Source organism: Paroedura picta, chromosome 7 (assembly GCF_049243985.1).
Source record: "Paroedura picta isolate Pp20150507F chromosome 7, Ppicta_v3.0, whole genome shotgun sequence".
NCBI classification, from domain to species: domain Eukaryota; kingdom Metazoa; phylum Chordata; class Lepidosauria; order Squamata; family Gekkonidae; genus Paroedura; species Paroedura picta.
In genome coordinates this window covers 76,704,952-76,724,342 of record NC_135375.1, presented here as the reverse complement: position 1 = coordinate 76,724,342, position 19,391 = coordinate 76,704,952, and the positions used below count along the sequence as shown (strand labels likewise).

At 40.9% G+C, this 19,391-nt stretch overlaps 1 protein-coding gene across 41 annotated transcripts in view; it reads left to right on the top strand.

The window, feature by feature from the left end:
- PTPRD (protein tyrosine phosphatase receptor type D) overlaps window positions 1-19,391 on the top strand; it is a 1,533,354-nt gene that overhangs the window by 167,425 nt on the left and 1,346,538 nt on the right. For all 41 annotated transcript variants that reach the window (XM_077344981.1, XM_077344985.1, XM_077344991.1 and 38 more), the window contains one exon: window positions 8,029-8,065. The gene's annotated coding sequence lies outside the window, so the exon portion shown is untranslated. The remainder of the gene's footprint in view (window positions 1-8,028; window positions 8,066-19,391) is intronic.

Here is a 19,391-nt window from a genome sequence, read left to right as displayed (position 1 = left end):
AGATATGTTCGTTCTGAGTTAAGTTTCAAGAGTATGTACATTTTATGCCTGGTGATACTGGATTTACTATTTTAAAAAAAAAGAACTGCACCAACAGTTTTCTGTTAATTTGATATGTAAGTTTTTATACATGTGTGATTATGATAATAAGAAGATACTAATGACCAATTAACTATTGTCCAGTTTTGTTTGCCTTCTATCTGTAATAATGTTTTAAGGGTATTGTTATATTCTATGCATATATTATTACAACAATTTCAGTAAGCAAGATTTATATTTTTCTTAATTCGATTTCTATTCTTAAAAAGCCAGCATGGAACAATTGTCATTCTAGTGCAGGAAAAACCTCTTAATATTGAATTTTTGGGAAAGACACAAGGAATTATAAAGGATGTTTTTAAAAAGTAACAAGCACTAAAAAAAACAAAAATGGTCTATTAAACAGTAGTTTGCGAAATTAATATACTTTAATTTATGTTTATTTATAATTTTATAATAATATTTAATTGACATTTAAATGCGATATCTGTGTCCTAGTAATTCAAAATGGCACCTCTCCACCTATACCCTCAAAAGAGCATTACGCTCCAACACCACCAACTGGCTCGTGATCCCTGGCCTCAAACTATCATGTTGGTCCTCAACAAGGGCCAGAGTTTTTTCTATCCTGGCCCGTTCCTGGTGGAACGAGCTCCCTGAAGACATCAGGACCCTGCCTGAACTCCCACAATTTTTCAGGGCCTGTAAAAGGGAGTTCCTCCACCAGGCATTTGCCTGAGATGGACCAAACACAACAACACCCATAGATTCCCCCTCAGACATTCTTGCCCTAAACCAGTCTGACCTCTCTGGGGGCCTATTTAAGTCATCGTTCCCATTATATTGTTGTTGATGAAGATTCAGAAACACTGTTGAGTTATTGTTGATGTTATTTTTGATTATGTTAGATCATTCCATGTATCCCCCTGCAACGTTATATGTAAACCACCCTGAGCCGTATGAAAGGGTGGTATAAAAATCTAATAAAATAAATAACAGATTTTGGATGCTTTTATATCACTATCATAGCAGTCACTGATGATTTTGGCAATACGCAATTAATTGGCACCTTGAACTTGATTGTCTGGAATACCTTGGTACATTAGCGGATACTCATGTAGGCCCACGATACTCAGGAAAGAGATCCCACACACACGTTCTTGCTTGGCCTGCATCCATTATGACCCCGAGGGCTGCAACTCAGCCACTGGTGAGCCCAGCATGAATCCCAGCTTAGATGGTGAACACCAAACAGAACATGGCTCTTGAACTGACTGGTGGCCACTGGGCCCAGTGCAGAACCATGGGTTGTGCAGGACAGAGCCCTGAGTTATGTCATTGGGACCAGTGTGATTCCTGGTTTGCATAGCCACTGATATTGTTAGACCCAGTATGGAGCTCCAGGCTGTGTCACCTTTGTGGATGGGCCCAGCACAGCTCCCTGGAACCTCCACTATTGACACCAGAGATGATTGTGTTCTGTTTACACTGTTGGGAAATTTAGACACACCATGTTTTTAAAAAAAAAGTTCAGGGTTTTTTTTTGGGGGGGGGGTTGCAAACCTGAGGACCCCCCCCCCAGGTTTTCTGGGAAATCTGTGTCTCCAATCCACAGATGGAAGCCACACATCTATAATAGTATACAGATTGTACCTGAGCTCTTATTTTCTACTAGCAGCTAGGTAAAGAAATTTCCACTGGTATGACTGTGCCACTGCTGCTCAAAGCATTGGCAGTCCCAATATTAATATCAATTAAAGGTAAAGGTATCCCCTGTGCAAGCACTGGGTCATGTCTTACCCTTGGGGTGACACCCTCTAGTGTTTTCATGACAGACTCAATATGGGGTGGTTTGCCAGTGCCTTCCCCAGTCATTACCATGTACCCCCCCAGCAAGCTGGGTACTCATTTTACCAACCTCGGAAGGATGGAAGGCTGAGTCAACCTTGAGCCAGCTGCTGGGATCGAACTCCCAGCCTCATGGGCAGAAACCTTGAGCCGGCTGCTGGGATCGAACTCCCAGCCTCATGGACAGAGGTTCAGACTGCATGTCTGCAACCTTACCACTCTGCGGCACAAGAGACTCTAATATCAATTAGGTACATTTAAGTATGTAAATTATATCAAACTAATCAGTAACAATTTTTATTTTAAATTCAGCATCTAAACAGAATAGAACTACTATTTAAAAAACTGATGGCAATAGCCATTAATACACTGCTGCCTTGGTTTTAGAGAAAACAAAGAAACTGGATTTGAAGATACAATGTTGTTTTATAGTGTCATAAAGAAAATAAACCTACTGCATTTGGGATTACATTTTGCACTCACTGTATTAAGCAGGGTAATTCAAATCTAAAAAGCAAGTGTAGATTTTATCTGCTTTGATGAGATTTTGTTCCTTTAAAACTTAAATTGAGTTTAGAGAAACATTTTGGCTGCAATCCTGCACAGAATTATGCCCACATATATAACTGTATTTGGGATTTTAGTCTAGGTAGTAATCTTGAAGATGAAAACAGAAAATGAAACCTTTTTATCTACTGAGTCATGTGGAATAACAGAATCATAGAGTTGGAAGGGACTTACAGGGTCATCTAATCCAGTGGTCCCCAACCCGCGGGCTGTGGCCCGGTGCCGGGCCGTGAAGGCCATGGCGCCGGGCCGCGGCTCCCTCTCCCCGCCCCCCCCGCAGTAAAAAACTTCCCAGGCCGCGAGCTTGTGGCCCGGGAAGCTTCTTACTGCGGGAGGGGGGAAGAGGGAATCAGGGCCACGCCCGCGCATGCGCGGCCGTGCATGCGTGGCATGCGCGGGCGGGCAGTTGTCCTGCCGGTCCCCAGCCTCAAAAAGGTTGGGGACCACTGATCTAATCCAACTCCCTGCACAATGCAGGAACCCGACAACTACCTGCCCACCTACAGTGAAGCCAATCTTATGCTCCAGTGATCTCCCCATCATAAATCTCCAGAATCCAGCCTGGCCTGGAGGAAATTCACCTACCATCCCACAGGGGTGACCAACAATTCCCTGGGTATGTAAGGAAAGGCCACAAGCGACAATACTGATACATTCCTTCCTGCTCATCCACTCTGTCTACATTCATAAAATCAGCATTTCTGTCTGATGATTATTTAGCCTCTGCTTAAAAACTTCCAAAGAAGGAGAACTTATCACCTTCCGAGGAAGGCAGTCCCACTGAGGAACCGCTCTAACTGTAAGGAACTTCTTCCAGATGTTTGGCCAAAAATTATTTTAAATTAATTTCAACCCATTAATTCTGGTCTGCCCCTCTCGGGCATCAGAAAACAGCCCTTCAAGTATTTGAAGATGCTTGTCATATAACCTTTTAGTCATCTTTTTATACAGGCTAAACAGACCAAGCTCCCTCAACCTTTCCTCATACGACTTCGTCTCCAAACCCCTCACCATCTTCATAGCCCTCTTCTGGACACGCTCCAGTTTCTCTACATCTTTCTTCAGTTGTGGTGCCCAAAACTGAGAACAGTACTCCAAGTGAGGTCTTTCCAGAGTAGAGTAAAGTGTTAATATCAACTCACATTATCTGGAGACTATACTTCTTTTAATACAGCCCAGAATCCCCTTTGCCCTTTTAGCCACCGAGCCACACTGCTGACTCATGTTCAGTGTATGGTGACATCACCTCATGTGATCTGGACACTATACTTCTTTTAGTACAGCCCAGAATCCCATTTGCCTTTTTAGCTGACTCATGTTCAGTGTATAGTCTTCTAAGACCCCCAGATACATTTCACATGTACTACTGCCAATACAAGCCTCACCCATCATATAATGGTCTATAGGTATGATTTTTCTTATCTAAATGAAGAACTTTACATTTATCACTATTGAAATTCATCTTAGCCCAGTTTCTAGCTTGTCAGGATCATCCTGTATTCTGATTCAGTCTTCTGCTTCATAATTCAGTTTGTGCCTATCTCTAATGTCAATACTTGAATTGGATGCAGAAGCAAATTGGGTTCCAGTGTTGATGGAACTAGGCTGAAATAGTATAGACTCTTTACCCATTCCTTTCAGTGTTCTGGCCACAAAATTTTGTTCCAGTTGTAGTTTCAGGAACTCTTCAATTGCAGGCCCACACAGCACACATCTAAACTGGATGTTACCAGAGGCAGGTGCCTCCAGTTTTAATCACAAATTTCTAACCAGGGATTAACCATGATCAGTCATATTGAAAGATGCTGCAAGGAAAATGAACAGGTTCGAACTACTTTCATTCATTTAATTGTGCAGGTCATCCACAAAGGCAACCAAGTCTCACAACCAGGTCTGAAACCACACTGAAAACAATGCAAAGGACAAATCACTTTGTATTCTATTACCCCATTCATAAAGTTGGAAGCCTTCCTGCAGCTTTAAGAAAATTTTCTCCTATTGAATTTTTTCTTCTGCAAGAGGAAGACCTGCTTCTATTCCTAAAAGTTTCCTTGGGCTATAGAACAGTTTCACACTTTGCTGAGTAGAGTCATGGAATGTAAACAAATACATGCAGCATCTTCCAGCAACTGTCATGAGAAATGTAGTTCCTACAATGATGGAATGAGTTGATGGAACCAATTTATTGGAGCTAAGTTTAATCAAATTAACTTGGAGCCTGATTTGCGTCAAGCATGGGAGGGAAACATCCATTATTAAGTCATGACTATCTTGCTGCACTGTCTACAGAACTACCTTAATGATTTTATAGGACTTATAATACTCACAATTGTTTGTAAATGACAAATGGCACCTTCTGTATATAGCTGATTTCTGATTTTATCTTTACCCCTACATTGGAAAAGCCTGCTTTTCAAACTTTTAGGAGAAAGTTGTTTTAGGAGTCTTGATCACTAATCCATTGGGCTTATGTCACTTGCAGATTTAATATTACGTAATGGGAAAGTCAGTAATGACTGGGGAAGGCACTGGCAAACCACCCCGTATTGAGTCTGCCAAGAAAATGCTAGAGGGCATCACCCCAAGGGTCAGACATGACCTGGTGCTTGCACAGGGGATACCTTTGCCTTTATCTTTAATGGGAAAGTCATCTTGCAAGCTGGTCCTTTCTGATATGATTGTTGTTAATAGAATCTAATGAGGAAATTTCAGTGAGAAGGCACATATTGATATTCACCAATATGTCTGGGGAAAAAAGACACTTTCATTGAAAGGAAAATAAGTGTGAAAGGAAAATAAGCTCTCAGTCTCTTCCTGTTTATTAACAGACAATCTATATTAAAATGTAATCAGAAGAATCTGTTAGAAACCAAACAGGGCAGAGTCTGCACTTACTTTCTTTATTCCATTGTCAATCCTGTTGAATTCAGATCGCTTTGACCTCGGGTCTTCCTCTCCTCCCCCCCTCCCCATTGAAACAGGAAAGTCTTCTGCACGTGGTTATGGTAGTTCAGAAGGGGGGGGGAGCCAAGCCTCTTTCTTTCTTTTCTTGAAGGGGGGGAGAGGAGCCAGGCAGGGAGCCTCTTTCTTTTCTTGGAGGGGAGGGGAAGAAGATCGAAAAAGGCAGAGGAGGGAGGAAAAATCCAGGACCAACAGAAGTTGAGAGAAATTAGGGGCTTCTCCTTTAAGGCAAGTGTGTCACATGACTAGGTGTAGTGGATCAGAGGTTCTCTACCACGGAGCTTTCTTTCCCAATCTGGATATTGAGGATTAAAAGCACTCTAAGATATCACACAATAAAGGTAGGGTCACTCTGGATCAATCCTTCTTGCTGCAGAAGGAAAATTTAAATCGCCCCAAATCCAAACGGAAATCGCATTCTGTGTAGAGGGCAGGGACTGAATCGATCCGGGGTTGGAATAAAAGCTCCGTGCAGTTTACACCCAGGTCTGTCTTCAAGGAAACAAAGTCCATTTCTCCATATCTGATTTTGACAGTGTTCTTATAGGAAAGATGTCACACATATAAGGTATCTCTAAAAATCTACTGTTATTCTACACATGGTTCAGCAATTAGACAATCAATTCTGAATCCCAGCCAGAAGTAATTGTTTTAAAAATCCTTATCAACAATAGCAATATGTTACTGAGCATAATGCCTGATATCTATAAAAGATGCAAGAATTTCCTCTTTTCCTCATGCAGAAGTTCATCATTCTCATGGCAGTTTGGATAAATGGGAGAGAAAAATCTGCTGTGTCTTCCTGTATCTTCCATTCATCCCAGCATCTTTTATTTTTCTGTTTCTATTTTATGTTTTTCCTGGGTGTCTGCATCCTTGCAAAGATGTGTAAACCGCTCTGGGATGACTTGTCGTGAGGGTTGGTATAAAATAAATAAACAAACAAATAAATACTGTTAGTGTTTAGGGTTTTAGTGTAATACCTTTTGAGATGTATATTGTGTAAGTGTTGCATAATTATTGATTACATCCTTTTAAAATGCATGTGACAACTCAAAGCTGATTGTAAATTGCTTTCCTTTATACCCATGATTTGCAAGATACTGAATTATTTCCCCCCCCCTATAATTTTGAGCTCTACTTATTTCCCAACTTAGAATCCAAAAACATGTGAAAAGACTGATCAGCCAACAGAGCTGTACATGTTAGGAAAAAATCTGCGTAATAATAAAAATTGATATCAATATTTACGTCTATATCATCAATAACAATAAATGGAGCAATAATATTGATATCAATAATTGTGTCTATTTTTGCTCTCTCAAAGTTCTATAAACTGCAGCTGGGGCTCACCCAGAGGCTACTTTTGTGGGTTCTTGAGGAATTCCGAGAAAGACCACCCAATCTGTTCCTGATTGTATGGTCAAGCAAGAAGTGGGATCCCATGGAGACCAGAGGAAGGCCCGGCTTGTAAGGCTAATGTTATGCAGGCTCAGCTGTGGGTGGTCCTGGGGTCCTCAGCTGTGGGTGGTCCTACTTACTGTTTTTGTTATGTTTTATCATCACAGCTTTGGCAGTTGTGCATTGGCTGGGGGGGGGGTAGAGCCTATGTGCCCTCATCTAGTATTCTGGGAACTCCTTTATGGAGGCTTGGGGTGGGACCAATTCAGTGGCATGCCCAGTTCAACTGTCAACAGGGCTCTCACTACTGAGGTGTCAAAGGAACCAAGCAGCAGCTGGCACCCACATGGCTCCTGGGGGTTGCACTCTTTGGTTGCAACCCCCAGCAGACAGGCTGAGGTATGAGAGTTATCAGGCAGCATGCAGGTCCCACAATTATGGACTCATCTCCATGCTGCACTAATGTTCCTGTGATGTTCTCAAGAAAAAATCTGTTAGTTTTGTGTGTCATTTCCCCCCAACATTCCTCCCTTGTCCGATGGCCTTGCAACATTTACATGCAGCTATGGTAAACTCCTCAACTTAAAAAGTAGCTGTGTTTTCATTCCCATGTATAAACTAATCTCTCTTAAACAATCAGCATTTGACATGAACAAGCAAATCTTCTTAAATTTGTTTACAGCCATATTTTGAGAATGATTATTTGTGTTACATCTTTGAATGAGGACTTGTTGAATTATACAGTGATGGGAAGTAGCAGAATTTGTCACTCTTGGATAAATGCATTTGGCTGTAAAGGCTTTTAATTATTTTTAAAAAACATTATTTCTACTGTATGCTCCCAAGTCTCACTCAGCATTCTAGTGTTGCCCAGCACAGTTTGAGAATTACTGCCTTAGGCTGTGGTATGGACTTGTGAAACATAAGGAGTAAGAAATACGAGCAGGCTTGGAAACAGAGAACCTGGGAGCAAAGATTAGAGAACAACCAAAATAAACAATGATGTAAGGTCATACTTTTGATGTATGTTTCAGGAGGGAAGATAAGGATATGTAAAGAAATTTTGCTCATTGGAATGTAAGCAAAAAGTTATATTTTTTAAAATTGGGCTTATTGTTTCCATTTGTTTTATGAATAATTGTTTCATAGATGCATAGTATTAAAGATTTGCAATTATGTTACTTACAAACTTTACTATTTTTAATATTTCAGGTTTTCACTGGATTGTGATGTTACCGTTTTCATTTTGGTGAGTTTTAAATGAATTTTTACTATGTTGTAAGTTGAGTGCTGTATTTAGTTTGCTTTAGTTGTTGTTTTCTTTCTGTATGGAAAGGTTTTGTTCCAAGATAAGCTTTCTTTCAGCTACTGCATATGGAATATCCACAAGTTGCTGTCTTTGCCCAAACTGTTACCATGTGAAAAGAACCCAGCTTGCATAAATGTTGACATGTGTCACGCTTTCATCCTGCCTTTCCAGCCAGTGGCATTTCTTCTGTGATGTGGTATGTCCCTGACAGGGAAGAAAGAAGAAATTGATGGCAGTGATATAGCTAAATTAAACGTACATGTTTATTTACTTATTACATTTGTTTAACCTATTCTTCTTCCAAGAAGCCCAGGGTGGCATGCCAGGGTCTCTTCCATTGTAGTCACTTAGTAGCTCTGTGAAATACATTCGGTTGAGAGAGCATGACAGGCCCAACAAGCAGAGTGTGGCTTTGAACTGGGCTTCCCAGCTCCTAATCCAACACTTAAACCACTGCATCAAGATGGCTCTCCATTTAATCTATGACTCCTGTCCGGAATTTCACCAATACAATCTTGGCTTGCATTAGAATCTCTTAAGTATTAACAAAAATCTAGATGTGTCTTAACATACAATACACTTCCACTAGATTTTTAGTGCTTAGTTTACACATTTAAAATATAGCTGAAATCAATTTGGAATAGTTGGCCTATGTATATTAATCTGCAAAATCATTGTAAAAGAAGAAGAGTTGGTTCTTATATGCTGCTTTTCTCTACCAGAAGGCAGTTTACAATCACTTTCCCTTTCCTCTGCCCACAACAGATACTCTGTGAGGTGGGTGAGGCTGAGATAACCCTGATATTATTCCTCAATCATAACAGCTCTATCAGCGCTGTGATGAGCTCAAGCTCACCCAGCTGGCTGCATGTGAGGGAGGTGGGAATCAAACCCAGCTTGCTGTTCTTAACCACTACACCACACTGGATCTCCCTGTGTTAAATTATTCTGAAATGGTTTTTTTTCCAATTTGTGCATGGAAATGTAAGTTTTTCTTAAAATAAGCTGTACTTTTACAATTGTTTTGTTTGATAACATGAAAACTACACAACTCCCTGCTTTTATCTCTTTTTATTCATGTTCTATTGAAAAATATTTTATCAAAAAAGAGTTAAGTACTGTCAAGTGTCTCATTGGGAAATAGCTGGATTTGTTTTTGGAAATGTGTTTGTACTCTCTTTTGGGAACTCATCAGTGTAAGTTCAAGGTAATTTGTGTTGCAAAATTAGCGTTTGGTAATATATTATTGTTTAAGTTTCAAAACCATGGTGTTTATTTTACATTCCTTTAAAATACTATTGCACTATAGGATGAACCTTATTATTTAAAAGAAGTTTTCCCTGCTAAACTTGCAAAATGTAAAGAAAAATAATAGTGGAATGAATTTGGTTATATTTGGAATGCTATTTAACTGTTATAGAACAGAGAGTATTGTGTTGGACCATTAAATTAATTCATTTAGAGTTTAGCACATAGTACTGCTAATGTCCTTGAGAGAGAAAGTACCAAATTTTCCTATGATTTACTCCCCGTATGGCTTTGTAATTTTATTATTATTATTATTATTATTATTATTATTATTATTATTATTATTATTATTATTATTAAACTTTTATACCACCGTTCCCTTAGGCTCACGGCGGTTTACAAGATAAAAATTACAGTAAAACTCATACAATAAAATTACAATAAAACCATTAAAACCAATCCGTACTATCAATGTTGGGCAACAGGCGAACACTAACTAACCCCACTAACCCCCCCCCCAAACCGCCCCACATTAGCCGAGGGACATCAGGTTGCTAATATGATAGTGAGGCAATCAGATCACTCAGATGAACCCACGGAGCCCAGGTCCAATGTCTGGACCGCCCGCCCTGGCATCAACCATATGCCTGGTGGAAGAGCTCCGTCTTGCAGGCCCTGCGGAAAGCTGTTAACTCCAACAGGGCCCTTAGCTCTTCCAGGAGCTCATTCCACCAGGTTGGGGGCAGGTCCGAAAAAGGGCCCTGTGAGCGGCATAGGCAACCAAGCGGTCCCGTAGGTAGGCAGGACCCAGGCTGCGTGTGGCCTTAAAGGTTAAAACCAAAACCTTGAACTTGATCCGGAAACAAATTGGCAACCAGTGCAGATGTTGAAGTACCGGCTGAATGTGGGCCCTCCAAGGTGTTCTAGTGAGGACCCTAGCAGCCGCATTCTGTACCAATTGTAACTTCCGGCCCTTTATCCTTATGCCAGCTGTTTTTAAGAGCCAGGATGGGCAAGGGTCCAGTGGGCATGTGGTTGGCCTTGCTGTTGCTAGTATCCTGTCCACTTGAAATTATATTGGTGTTCCTTGCCTCCATCCTAGTGCCTGTTCCTGAATATCCACTGACTACTGCATGATGAAGACAGGGGGAGCAAAAAATAGGTTGCAATAGTTATTAATATCTCTTGGGTCCGTTATAGGCTCCTTCAGAACAGGATACACTACAGCCAGTCAGCAGAATCACAATAAAGCCTGTTAGATAACAAAATTGGAAATATAATGGTAATAGGAAGTATTGTTAGGTGACAGGGTACATAGAGGGAATCAATACTAGGAATCTCCAATGCATAGCTGAAACAGGTAGTAGCCATTTTGAGATCAGGACTTAATAGTTGCAGGATTGTAAATCATTCAATATGACTGTAAATGCTTTTACCAACAAATATTATGCCTAGACCATATCCGCAAGGAGGGTTAAAACACGAGTGACCTCATGCTTGCAAATGCGGGATGGTAAATCTTGCATTTGCAGTCCTCCTCATGAAGAGACCCATTCCATGTTTTCCCTCTGCTCCGTTGTGGCTTTTTGCCTTCGGATGAGGCAAGAGATACAAGCCGAACTTCTCTCCTCACTCCTTGTCAATCACAGCTGGCCACCATGGAGAATCACTATGGAGAAACACCAGAACAATACAGCATTCCTTCTCAATTTTGGGATTTGTATTTTTGTATTTTCCCTTGGAAGGCGAATAAACCAGTCAGTCCTAGAGGAGAGCAGCCCTGACTGCTCCCTAGAAGGCCAGATCCTGAAAATGAAACTGAAATACTTTTGCCACCTCATGAGAAGGAAGGACTCCCTGGAGAAGAGCCTAATGCTGGGAGTGATTGAGGGGAAAAGAAGAAGGGGACCACAAAGAATGAGGTGGCTGGATGGAGTCACTGAAGCAGTTAGTACAAACTTAAATGGACTCTGAGGAATGGTAGAGGACAGGAAGGCCTGGAGGATCATTGTCCATGGGGTTGCAATGGGTCGGACACAACTTTGCACCTAACAACAACACATTTTTCTGGTCTTTATTTATGTCTGGGTGGATTCTTGAGAGGCTGCATATGGGAAACTGGAACCCAAAGTATCATTTTGTGTAAATGCAAAGCTTTAAAGCAAGGGGCATGCATGCCTGGATGACCAGAAGAAAGCCGCTTGATCACCTGCCCCCCCTTTCCCCTTTCATTCCCTAGCTCCAAAAAACACAAACAGGATTGTATTTTGCCTTCCTAATCCCCAAAAAGACTGTGGATACTTTAAAGATTTTATTTTACCTTTGACAATTTTATTTTACCTTTGACTTGGAGCAGGAAATGGAGAGGGGAGGGTGGGAGCAAGAGGAGGACAACACTACAGAGACAGTCTCATCTTTCCCCCTCCATTTAGGCTTGCCTCTGGTTGCTCACTGGTTGCTTACTGATGTGAGCCTCATCCTGAGGCAAATCTGGAAAATCCCAAACCAGGCTTTGGACTGCCTTGGGATGCAGGCGATGTCATGTGGAGGGGCTCTAAAATCCCCAGTAGCCAGAGGCTGTCCAAGTGCAGATTCCTTGTGTGGAAATGATGTTCTGATTTCTACAGACCAGTTGCTCATAACTAAATGATTCCCTGTTCTACCTTTTTGAAATATATTAATGGGATTCAGTGTTTAGTATTCTTGACATACTCTGTTCTATTTAAAAGAAAGCTCACCAGTTTTTATTCCCAGACATACATTTGTGACAGTTAAAAGAACACCCTGGTTATTTCTCCCATTCCTCATATATGCTACACCATTAACGTAGTATTCTTAAGGGAGGAAAGCCCTAGACAATAGAAATAATTAAAGCATGCACAACTAGGTCATACATTTTCATCAGCATAAGAAACCACAACTGAACAAACATTTGTATAGCTAGTTTATTTAAATCAATGGATAATTGGATCCTTCATTGTTACAATCTTATGTTTTAAAGCAATTAAGCTGTAAAAGGTAAAATTCAGCAGCAAAGGGCAAATTCATGCCCTAATGCCCATTTCACATCTCAATTAAGCCTTTTAAAGTGGGGCAAAGGGCATGGGTTGACTTTATGTGAAAGGATAAATTCCGTCTAAGAGAATCAGATTGTCCGTTTTAGTTTTCTCTAGATGTCCACTGCACTTTGAAAACAATAGAAGCTTACAGCTCAGTATTTAGCTGATATAGAATCATAAAATAACAGACTTGGAAGGTACCCCCTGGGTCATCTAGTCCAACCCCCTGCACTATGCAGGACACTCACAACCCTATCACTCATCCACTGTAACCTGCCACCCCCTGGAACCTTAACATTATTAGCCTCTTAGTCAAATGGCTATCCAGCCTCGGTTTAAAATTTCCAAAGATGGAGAACCCACCACCTCCCAAGGAAGCCTGGTATAATGTTTCAGTAGCAGGATTTACTTGCCCTGGACCTGTGGCTAGCTTGCCTTTAGTGGTATAACAAGTGATTTATCTTCCCTGATTTTTCCAGGTGTTGTACTCTACATGATTTAGTACTGCTATATATTACATCCATAAATAATTAAGCGTAGAGAAGCATGGGACAGGTGAACATACTCCTGGTGCATTAAATATACGCATGTTCATGAATGTGAGAATGTTTTTACACACCCTCACCTTGTACAATATTACCAGCCACAGCTGCTTAATATAAGTTAAATCATGTAGTTTATTGTGCTTTTGCTGAAATTAGTCACTGTTCTGACTACAAATTTACAACCAGTGTAGAATTTCCTGCTACTTAAATGGCCCTATTGTGTAATCCAGCTTTTGCTTTAAGGTGCTTTTATTATTCATAGGACAGCTCTTCAAATAGGATTGTGCTTTCAAAATTGCATGAGGCACACTTCCATAGTCTTGTACTTTGTAGGTATCCCATGACAGTGATTCTAAAGCAACTTTTCAGAGACTTACAGTTCTGTTTCTGTGAGTATTTAAACTCTTGATATGCTTGAATGGTTCATGTAAACCTATCTTATTTGTGCCCAGTATAGTGCATCCCATGGATGATACATGTATTCAATCAGGCACTATAGACAATAAATCCTAGATGATGTTTTTGAAAAGGAAGCTGCTTTATTTGTAACAAAAAATGTGGGTTAATAAATTATTTCTAGGTGATTCACCTTTGCAGTATAACTATTGTCTCCCAGTGTGCTATTATAATACCAATTTCTGTGTTTGTTTACTGTGTCTGGAATCTTGCATGTACAATATTATAAAGATTTATGCCTGATGTTTATGATAATGTTTTCTATAGCTTTCACTGTTCTTTATTGTGTTTATTGTATTTCTTTCTTTGCTTTATGGAATAACGTTAGAGTATGAATATTTATTTTAGAGATGAAAGTTTAGAGGCTTGTGTTATGGAGTTTTACTGCATATTTAGTCTAAAGGATGGTAATAAAATTGTTCTTTCCTCTTCTTTGCTTTGAATGCCTTCTTCTCCAAAAGGTAGTGTATCCATGGAAATGCCCAGAAATGTATGTGACAGCAACAGGGATATCAGTCATGAGTATGCCTTATGGATCAGAGTGAAACCAATAAATAATTATGGCCAAACTGTCATTTGGGATGGAGCATGGAACTGCGTTCCACTTTAAGAAAAGTAGAGACCTCACAGGCAGGAAAACAAGTCAAATATGAAAATGAAAAATAATATTTGTTTAAATATTAAATTTGAGAAATCTTAGTTTGTGAATCAGCTTTAAGAGTTAAAATTGAAATTAAGTTGAGACTCCTAAGAATGGTGTAACTAGTTTTGTACACTTCCAGTTTCTTGGTAGGGTTATGTGCAAAAATGAAAAACCACTTTTAAAACTGAGGCCTAGGAGTTCTTGCATTCGTCCCTTGGAAGGTTTAAGCTTTAAACATTGCTTGATGCAATTTATTGTGAATGTACTGATGTTTTTGAAGCTATACACAAACTTAATATTGCTTGAACATTATATTGCTACAAATGGGTAGCTGTGTTGGTCTGAAGTAGCACAATAAAATCAGAGTCCACTAGGACCTTTAAGACAAACAAAGATGTATTCAAGGCATGAGCTTTCGAAGAGTGCTTGCACTCAAAAGCTCACACCTTGAATAAATCTTTCTTGGTCTTAAAGGTGCCACTGGACTCTGATTTTGTATTATATTGCTACAGTCCATTGATAGTATTAATTATTTAGGGGCACTGATGCATTTTAAAGTCAAATATTGAAATTACAATATTCAGTGTAAATGCAAGTCATTTTTTTTGTCTTCTTGAAGATCTTTAATGCCAAGTCCATGTATAAACTCGTGTTTTTGGAAAAAGTTAGGTGAATCTATGTGTGAATTTTGAAGATTAGTTTCTGTTAAGGAGACCTTATGTCTAAAAACACTTTCCTCAATTTTTTAGATACAGATCTTATGCCCTTTGGCCAGTTTTTATTAGCAGAATGGTAATATGAATGGAGAACAGACATAAATTACTTCCAGGAATGTGAATTTGGATACAGTCCCAAACTATGGCTAAATTTTAATTTGGGGTCAGGGACAGATAGATACCTAAATTAAAATAAATCAGGATAACAAAAACCATTCCCTTACCAAAATTATGAAACAAAGTTAAAAACCTTTTTGGAGATTGTGCCTCTGATTATTTCATAGATTTATCCTTGATTCAGTAAAGGAAAGGCTTCACTGGTCAGTATAGAATGAATATAACACTAGTCTATGATAGCATTATAGCTTTTATGTTTCCTATAATATATACACAAAAGGCATGGCCAATTTTTTTTTTAGTTTGTTTCATATTTTTGCATGAAAAAATTCTTCAGACAACACAGTCAATAATCAGTATTTAAGAGGTACTGGAAGCTTTACATTTTTTTATTGCTTGGTTTTATAACTTCTAAGTGGTCCCATTTTTTCTTTATACAAGATAAAATAGAACCGTATATCTGACACTTTTTAAAAAGGAAAAGACTGTTTTTGGATTACTGTGAAAGAGAAGCTGCTTTGGAATAAAAAAGAATAATCCATGTTTTACACTTCACCTCTCTTGCAAAACCTGTTTTGTTTTTAATGTCAGTCATTAAGATACCATTTATCTTTTAGCTCTGTCTTGCTTGTCAGCAACTTAGATAAAATATGTTCTTGCACCAAGGATTTATGTAAGGTTCTATGGAGTTCTTTGGCCACATAAGTCCTTCATTGAAGCCTTACATCAGTGTAGTGCTTAATGTGCTGTTTTGAGCTATTATATCAAGCCAATAATGCAGTATTTTTATTACACAGGAAAAGATACTGCACTCCAGAGAAATCTGCAAGACAAAAGATCATTTTCTCAAATCGTATTCTGCTTTATAGTTCTGGATATTCTTATGATATGCATGGAGGTTTCTATAGCAGTTTATTTGCAAAACAGCATTACCGAAGTTATTCAGACTTTTTTTTGTAAGTTTCTTAATTTTGGTATTTTAGTGGATACATTGAAAAGTTATACAATTTATGTACTAAGTTTCACAATGAAGACACAATATAAGGATGAGTTGTGAAAAGTTGGAGTGGGGCTGTTAGCAGTGAAAGACAGAAGCCATTGATAATCAAATGGAAAGGTACAGGAGTACAGTATTTTCCTCATATACTACTAACACTAGTGTGTGACCAGTAGATATATTTAAGTGTGGATATTAGACTTCGAAGTTGAGCCAAAATTTACACTATAATTTTGCACAGAAGAAAGAAAAAAAACCCTCTTACTCCTAAAAGCAGCTGAGCCTAGAACTAAACCATCCTTTTCCAACTTTTTGATTGAGGAGAAACTAATGAAATATTTGGCAGGTGTTGAGGAACCCCAGAAGTGCTGTCAGCTGGCCATACCTCCCTGCCATGTCCCTGGAAGTGATGTCACCCAGACACTCCCACTGGATGTGACCAGTCCATGCCCACTGCCACGTCACAGGAAGTGGTGTTGCCAGGCCTTCTCCTCACCTCTTGCATCACCAGAATTGATGTTTCTAACACCACCCATCCTCAACTACACTTGACTTCCATCTATTAATATAATAACTATATTTCTAGAGTTGCCAACCTCCAGGTGGGACCTGGATATCCCCCAAGAACCACAATTTATCTGCATAGCTAGGGTTGCCAACCTCCAGGTGGCTGTTGGAGGTCTCCCAGTATTACAAGTGTTTTCCCAGTGACAGAGATAAGTTCAACTGGAAAAAAGGACTGCTTTTGGCATTATATCACATTATATCGCACTGGCATAATATCACACTGAAGTTCATCCCCAATCCCTGCCCTCCTCAGGCTCCATTCCCCAAATCTCCAGGCATTTCACAATCCAGAGTTGATAGCCTCAATGTAAGTCTGTGTTCAGTGGCCCCACTCAACCATGCCATGGCAGGCAGCCGCCCGAACTTCCAGGAAAGGCCACAGAACCCCGTGGGAGCTCTCATGAAGCCGTGTTCTGTAGCAGTGGTCCCCAACCTTTTTGAGGCTGGGGACCGGCAGGGTAACTGCCCGCCCGCGCATGCCATGCATGCGTGGCCATGCCAGCACCCACGAAGGCGCGGCTGCGCCTGTGCCCGCGCACATGCACGGCCGAAATCGTGCGTGCGCGGCACTGATTCCCTCTCCCCCCCTCCTGCAGTAAGAAGCTTCCCGGGCCGCAAGCTTGCGACCTGGGAAGTTTTTTTACTGCGGGGGGGCGGGGAGAGGGAGCTGCGGCGGCCCACTGGTTGGGGACCACTGCTCTGCAGAATCCCTGTTGGGAATCCTATATCTAAATCCATGTTAAGGGAATGTTCTCTATTTGGACAGTGATCTGCACAGTTGGCTGTAGTGCATCTAACTCTTGACAAAATAGTACAAGCTTGAAAGGAATGCTGAGTATCTGGATACAGTGATTGATAGGGATAACAAATGTTACTAGAAAATTATCAAATGCATAGTCATAATAATTCACATTAGAATGCTTGTTGATAACTCAAGTGCCACAGGCATCCACTCACATTATATATGGTGAAGAAAAAGACTAAAAATGCTGAGCAAGGGGGTAGAGCAGGGATTGCAATGGCATATCGGTGCAGACAGATGAAATGCAAATGACACACAATGAAAGAAATGACTGCATAGTTAACATGCTGGCCCTGGTGAACAAGGCTGATTAATAAAAGCCACCCCTTTGGTTTTGCACCCTTCAGTTTATGCCTGTGCCCTGTCTAAATTTTAAGTATCTGCTCAGAAGCATCACAACTGTAGTTAGCTTGTTGCCAGCAAAATGTTTATCACTCTTTATTCCTAAACATTAAATCTACTGGTAATAGGGAGTACTTGTCACTTCTAAAACTAGCATGAAGAATCACACATCCTGAAACCTTTCCTCCACACATTCAGTAGCATTTGCATGTCTACCCTGTTTATCAGTCCAAGAGACAGCACTGAGATTACCGCTTCAAGCTTTGTCACTATATAGTGCATGAGATAATTTTGTATTAGATATTGGTGATAGTTTCACTTCCTTGCTTCCCTTATAGTATAGTCATACATGCATGCTTTTCCTATCAAAAATCTGCCTCATACATCTGTTGATTATGTTGAAACCATTTAGTATGTAGTGATTGGCTGATTGCTTTGTCTATATGTGTGCTTTTACACGTACTAATCTTTAACTGTTGTCTCTTATCTCGAACTGGATTTGAACTGCTATCACCGTTCAGCAGTGGTCCCCAACCACCGGGCCACGTCTCCCTCTCCCCGCCCCCCCCCCACAGTGAGAAACTTCCCAGGCTGCAAGCAAATCAGCCGCCAAAGCGGCCTATTAGCTTGTGGCCCGGCAAGCTTCTTTTTGTGGGAGGGGGGAGAGGGAAGCAGGGCTGCCGGCGTAAACACACATGTGCAGCAGGTCAGCGCATGTGCGTTTGTGCCATGTGCAGCCCCAAATGCACGTGTGCGGCAGTTCCGCGCATGCACATTTGGGGCCGTGCATGGTGCAAATGCGCATGCGCGGAACTGCCACACATGAAATAGTTGCACATGTGCATTTGTGGCCGCATGCGTGGCTGCCGGATCACCCTCCCCCCACCAGTCCACAGCTTTAGAAAGGTTGCAGACCACTGCTGTACAGGACACCTATAGCATATAAAGGGAGCCATATGCTTTGGTACAGGCAATCTGAAATGTTTCCTGATATAAAATAGTGTTGAGAGGAAGTATGACAACTTTAGGAACCAGTTTCCTAAGACGATGTGATTTAAGTGTGTAAAAAGTATGTATAGTTTAGATTTTGTTAATCTAAATTTGTTAAAAAGTATGCGGCATGGTGAAAGCTTTATCCATTAAATTGTATAGCTTGTTAGGTGCGAAATCGTGTCTGACCCATTGCAACTCCATGGACAATGATCCTCCAGGTCTTCCTGTCCTCCACCATTCCTCGAAGTCCATTTAAGTTTGTACCAACTCCATCCAGCCACCTCATTCTCTGTCATCCCCTTCTTTTGCCCTCAATCACTCCCAGCATTACACTCTTCTCCAGGGAGTCCTTCCTTATAATAAGGTGGCAAAAGTATTTAAGTTTCAACTTCAGGATCTGGTCTTCTAAGGCAATGGTCCCCAACCTGCGATCCGCGGCCCTGTGCCTGGCCGCGAAGGCCAGGGCGCCGGGCTGCGGTTCCCTCTCCCCGCCCCCCCCCCACAGTAAAAAACTTCCCAGGCCGCAAGCTTGCGGTCCGGGAAGCTTCTTACTGCGGGAGGTGGGGAGAGGGAATAAGGGCCACGCTGCGCATCACGCATGCGCAGCCCGGCAGCGCATGCGCACATGTACGCTGCGTGGCCAACATTGCACATGCGCGGCACTTTCGCGAATGCGCGATTTCTGCCATGCAGGTGCGATGCGCAGGCGCGGCCATTGCCCTGCCGGTCCCCAGCCAAAAAAAGGTTGGGGACCACTGTTCTAAGGAGCAGTCCGGGCTGA